The following is a 6,000-nucleotide window of genomic DNA, read 5'->3' on the forward strand; positions in this document are numbered from 1 at the left end:
AATTTAAGTTTGGGGGTACTACAAAGTTATTTTAGGGGAATAAGAAAAATTCTGCAGCCTTCTTACCCCACAGGTAGCCAGGCTGTCATTTTTAGTCAAGAGACCACAGGAGGCTTTTTAAAGAAATCTGGGGACCTCCCTGGTGGTCTAGTGGCTAAGACTCGCTGATCCCACTGCAGGAATCCTGGGTTTGATTCCTGGTCAGAGAACTAGATCCCCTGTGCCACAATGAAGACTGAAGATCAAGAGAGCTGCAACTAAGAACCAGTGCAGCCAGATAAATTAAAAAAAAAAAAAAAAATTTTTTTTAAATAAATCTGACTAAGCTAGGAGGAAAAGTCTAAATATACAGACAACAAGAGCTCCCTGTGCCAGACAAGGATCTCCAGGGAAACAGAGAATCAACAGGATATAGGTATATTTGCATTAAGAGATTTATATTAAGGGATTGGCTCATGCAATTATGGGGACCAGAAAATCCAACATCTATAGGGCAGGTCAACAGGCCAGAAAGTGAGGCAGGATTTCTTTGTTACAGTCTTGAGGAAGAATCACTTTTCTTGGGAAACCTGTTTTTTTGCTCTTAAGGGCTTCAACTGATTAGATGAGGTCCATCCACATGATTGAGAGTAATCTCCTTTAAAGTCAACTGACTGTAGATGTTACTCACACCTACAAAATACCTTCACATCATGTCTAGAATAGTGCTTGATGAAACAACTGGGCACTATAGGCTAGGCAAGTGAAAGTGAAGTCACTCAGTTGTGTCCGACTCTTTGTGACCCCATGAATGGTAGCCTACCAGGCTCCATGGTCCATGGGATTTTCCAGGCAAGAGTACTGGAGTGGGCTGCCATTTCCTTCTCCAGGGGATCTCCCCAACCCAGGGATCGAACCCGGGTCTCCTGCATTGCAGACAGCCGCTTTACCGTCTGAGCCACTAGGGAAGCTAGGCTACACAAATTGACCCAGAAAACTCAGTCCTCACATTCCCTGAAGCAACTTTCCATCCAGATGAGCCCAATACCAAAGCCTGCCATCAACAAGGCCCACTTATGGATGAGGCCTCTTAGTCCCCCTTTCTAAATGTCCCATGCTAAAGAAAGAACAGTCAACCAAGAATCAGTAGACATCTGAGCAAAGTCATTTGTGGAAACAAAAATAATTCAGGCAGAAGGAAAAAATTGAAAAACTATCAGGGATATCTTTGGGGAGATAACAGAAGACAAGTCTATCATGAAACAAGAAAGAAGCTACTGGAGAAAAAATGACTTCAGAGATCAAAAAGAAGCTCTTAGAAATTACAAACATTATAACACAAATGAAAAACTTGGTAAGAGGATTATAAGATAAAGATAAGGAAATCTCTAAGAAAGTAAAACAAAATGACAGAAAGATGGAAAACAGATAAGGGAAAAAGAGAGAGAGATCAGTTTGGGGAACTGATACCTAAATGAGGTTTTCATAAAGAGAGAACAGAGAAAATGGAGGAGGGGAAAATATCAAAGAAACAATTCAAAAAAGTTTCCAAGCATTAAAGGTCATGAGTTTCCAGACTGAAAAGGTTTACCCAGTTCAGCTCAGGGGTTAAATCTATATCTACATGAAGCTACCTCATCATGAAACTGAAGAAAACAGGGAGTAAAGCCTGGATGAGAAGAAGGGACAGGTTACATACACATGATCAAAAATCAGGCTGACTTCCGACTTCTCAACAGCATCAGCAGAGAACAATGGAACAATGCCTTCAAAACTCTAACAGGAAAATAATACTTTAACCTGGTATTCTAATCCCAACCAAACCTAGCAAACTGAAGGGTGCAAGGATGATATTTTCAGAAATTAAAGTTCTCCAAAAATTCACTTCCCAACCATTGTTTTCTCAGCAAAGAGTGAAGGATATATTCCTCCCAAATAAAGGAATAAAGAAAGAAAGAGGAGGAAATGAAATTCAGGAATCAAGGCGTCGCTCCAAATCTTTGTTGTGACGAGACAAAGAACCGAGGAACATACACTCGCGTGACAAAGGGATATAAGGAAAGAGAGAGGGGAAAAGAATACTCAGGGACATGGTGAGGGGAGATCTCAGAACACAGAGAGAGTAGTCAGTCCAAACTGAATAAGATCAAAGGGTTCTGGGAGAAATGTCTCCAAGAATAAATTGATTGGTAGGACTTCCCTGGTGGTCCAGTGTATAAGAATCTGCCTTCCAATACAGGGGATACAGGTTTGATCCCTGGTCTGGAAACTAAGGTCCCACATATGTGTGTGAGCGCTTAGTCGTGTCCAACTCTTTGCAACCATGGGACAACTAAGCCCTCACACGGCAACGACTGAGCCTTAGCACTCTAAAGCCTGTGCTCTGCAACAGAAGCCCACTCGATGCAATGAAGACCCAGCATGGCAAAAAAATTTTTTTTAATTAAAAAAAAAAGAAATTGATTGGGCACTTGGCATGTTTGAACATATTAAAAGGAGAGTTACACCTCTTGGAACAATTTGGAGACAGAAAACTAAGCAATAAAATAAAAAACAAACCAAGAAATTATCAAATCCAGGAAAACCAAAAGGTTATTGAAGAAAGTAAAAGTAATCATGTCACTGAGAACTACTCGATTCAATTATAAACAGTATTTACCTAGTTAAAATAATGTAAATATTAAACACTGTTTAACCAAATGACATATTTGTTTAGAGGATTTATATTTGCAGTGCAGGCCAAGAAGTGGGGAAAGAGCTAAACTCTTATCTTGTATAATAAATAGAAACACGGATAATAAGCAACACTGAAAAATCAAGTAACGGTATTTATCTCCATAGCATCCCAGTAAGGTTATTTAAAGATTTAAAGATAAATACATTAAAAATAAAAACCAAAAACAGAAAGCTAAAAGGCTTGTCTCTGGGAGGAAAAAAATTAATGGTGGAAACAAGGAAAAGATTATTGTTTTTCATTATAAGCTTTGTAGAACTGTTTGATTCTTGTCCTACACACACACTTTTAACAAAAACAAAAACTTAGGGAAAAAATTTCCAGAATAGCATAAAACCCAAACTCCTGGCTATGGCGTCAGAATCCCGGATTCCCCTTACGAGTTTTGCCACTCACCAGCTATGTGACCTTGGGCAAGGTTTCTAAGTTCTCCAAATTCTGCGAAAAGGGGATGGTAATAGTTTTCATGGGCCTCCCAGGTGGCTCTGTGGTAAAGAATCCACCTGCCAGGCAGGAGTTCGATCCCTGGGTCAGGAAGATCCCCTGAAAAAGGAAATGACAATCTGCTCCAATATTCTTGCCTAGGAAATCCCATGGACAGAGGAGCCTGGTGGGCTACAGTCCATGGGGTTGCAAAAGAGCTGGACACGACTTAGAGACTACGCAACAACAACAATTGTTCTCATGGTAACGGTACATATTTACTGATTCACAGCCCTGCTTGTGAACTATGAATGAAATAACCCATGTGAAGTCTAAGCACTATGATTGCTACACTTAGTGTGTTGCATAAACTTTGGCTAATTTTTTAGCCATTATCAGGCTGATATCAAAGGCTCTTTGTATGAATAATCTCTCCCATCTGCTTTTCCAACCTCAAGTTCTATCCCTCTTCACGACAAACTCTATGCAAACTCTAAGTGTGGCCTGCAGTGTTCATCCTTTGGGAAATACACCACACTCCTTTCTGCCTCCTTGCTCTTGCTCATGCAATTGTGTGTTTTCCTATTCCACAACCTATTTTGGTTGAAATAACAATGGGAAAGAAATGCGTTACACCCCGCAAATAACTGGACGATATTTGCATTCAGAGGGTGGAAATCCAAGATGTAAATATTTCCTCTAGGGGCTAAAAGCTGAAAGAAGGAGCTCCATTTTTGTTTGAGACATGTTAATCTTGTCATTGCTCAAGGTTGCCATGGTTCCTGTTTTGGTGCTTTCAGGACTTAAGCTTAAACCACTACATCTGAACAAGTGGAAATAACCCTATTCGATTGAGACAGGGAGTCAGGCAGGGTGAGACTCTTGGGAGATAAGTCAATGCTGTAACTAGAAATATAAGCCAGGATTTTTGTGTTTCTATGACACACCAATCCTGGCTGCCCCTGACACTGCCTATTTCTAGCTTCATGTTTTCCAGGGAATCAAGGAGCAATTTATTTTGTAAACCAGGGAGATTCTTTTCCCTTTCCTGTGACACAATTTAAATGGAAAAAAAAAAGTAACCATTTGCTTCTAGTTTTCTAAACTAGTTGTCTAATTTATTAATATTAGAGTCAATTATTTCATTAGCAAGAGAGAGACTTCATTAAAAAAATAAAGATTAAGCCAATGAAAATAAAGCTATTTGACTTTGGTAAATCATACTCTTCTGTCCACTTCACAATCATTTTCAAATTCACAGTCATAGACAGAACTGTTCCTTGAACAGAAGTGAAAATCGCTTTTTTATGAGACTCACTAAGAAATGGCAACCCACTCCAGTACTCTTGCCTGGAGAATCCCAAGGACAGAGGAGCCTGGCAGGCTATAGTCCATGGGGTCACAATGACCGAGCAACCAACACTAACACGAGAAGTCATTTCTACTCACATTTAAGTACTTTCTTAGAGACTCTTGGTTGCTGCTGTATACAGGAAATAACCAGGATTATAATATGGGAATATTGTTCATTGTTCTTCATTGCTTTAAATGGTCACAAGATTTCAAATTTTATGATTGCATAAATCATTTTATGAAGCTTTCTTTTGCAGATTTAAAGTAAGAAGATGCATAATATTATCTTCTTTCTAACCATCATTCTAAGTTGAATTCAGATAGACTATCCAGAAGCTTATGCAAATTCATCAGCATTTCATCATCTATTATCTTCACCAACAATATTTTATTGATATTTGCTGACACTTTATCAATGTCCCTAAGGCATATGAGGATAAATCAGGTGTACATTTGTATGGACTAGGAATATTCTCTGTTCTTAAAGGGTAAATAATTTGTGAAAGGTTGTTTCTTGCCAGCTGTATCAGGTTTTTAGGTAAGGAAGTGAGAGATGAGAATATTTTCATGTGAAATAGAAAATCTGAAACTCTCAGGTTAGGTTTTGAAAACTCTGATTCCCTTAGCTTGAAGGAAGGATAAAGTAGAAGACATTTAGATGAGCCAAGGACTTCCAAAATGTACACTTCAGTTTCACGTTCTCTGTATCATTCCTATGCCTTCTCTTCCAAGGCAAATACTATTGCTTAGGACACCCGAGGAACAATTAGGGCACCACTGAATCTCTATATTAGATAATTTCTTATAAACTGAGTTTTAACTCATGACCACCCTTAATTTCTAAATACATTCTTGCTTATTAATATCTATGTTAATTTAAACATACATGGGGACTTCCCTGGTGTTCCTGTGGTTAAGAATCTGCCTTTCAGTCTAGGGGATATGGGTTCGATCTCTGGTCAGGAAACTAAGATCCTACATGCCATAGGGCGACTAAGCCTGTGCGCCATAACTACTGAGCCTGCATGCTGCAATGAAGATCCAGTGCAGCCAAAAATAAATAAATAAAAATAAATATACATGCCTGCTAAATCTCATGGAAACAGAGTCTTAGACGATGGACAAGGTATGTTGCCAAGGCAAAGTTGCCAACTACAGGGTGGGACTGTTCTCAAAACAAGAAGGTCAAGTCCAGAAAAGTACCCATGAACCAAGTCTCTGGGACCCTCTAGTATGCGCTGGATACCAGTGATTAAACATGGAAGTAATAGCAACCCGTTACGCTTCCAAAATTTCATCAGATAATGACATCTTCCTTGGATTCAAAACTACAATGGCTTCAAACACTATGGTTGCCAACTTTTCAATTAACAGATTGATGGGTATATTGAAAAACTGGGCTGCTCTCAAGTGGTAATCTCACTAATGAATATTATGCTTGATAAATTAATTCTGAGGCTTAATTTCCAGTGTGGAATGGAAAACAATGAGAAAACAAAAATGAAATGACA

Source organism: Bubalus bubalis, chromosome 13, assembly GCF_019923935.1.
Source record: "Bubalus bubalis isolate 160015118507 breed Murrah chromosome 13, NDDB_SH_1, whole genome shotgun sequence".
Taxonomy (NCBI): Eukaryota; Metazoa; Chordata; class Mammalia; order Artiodactyla; family Bovidae; genus Bubalus; species Bubalus bubalis.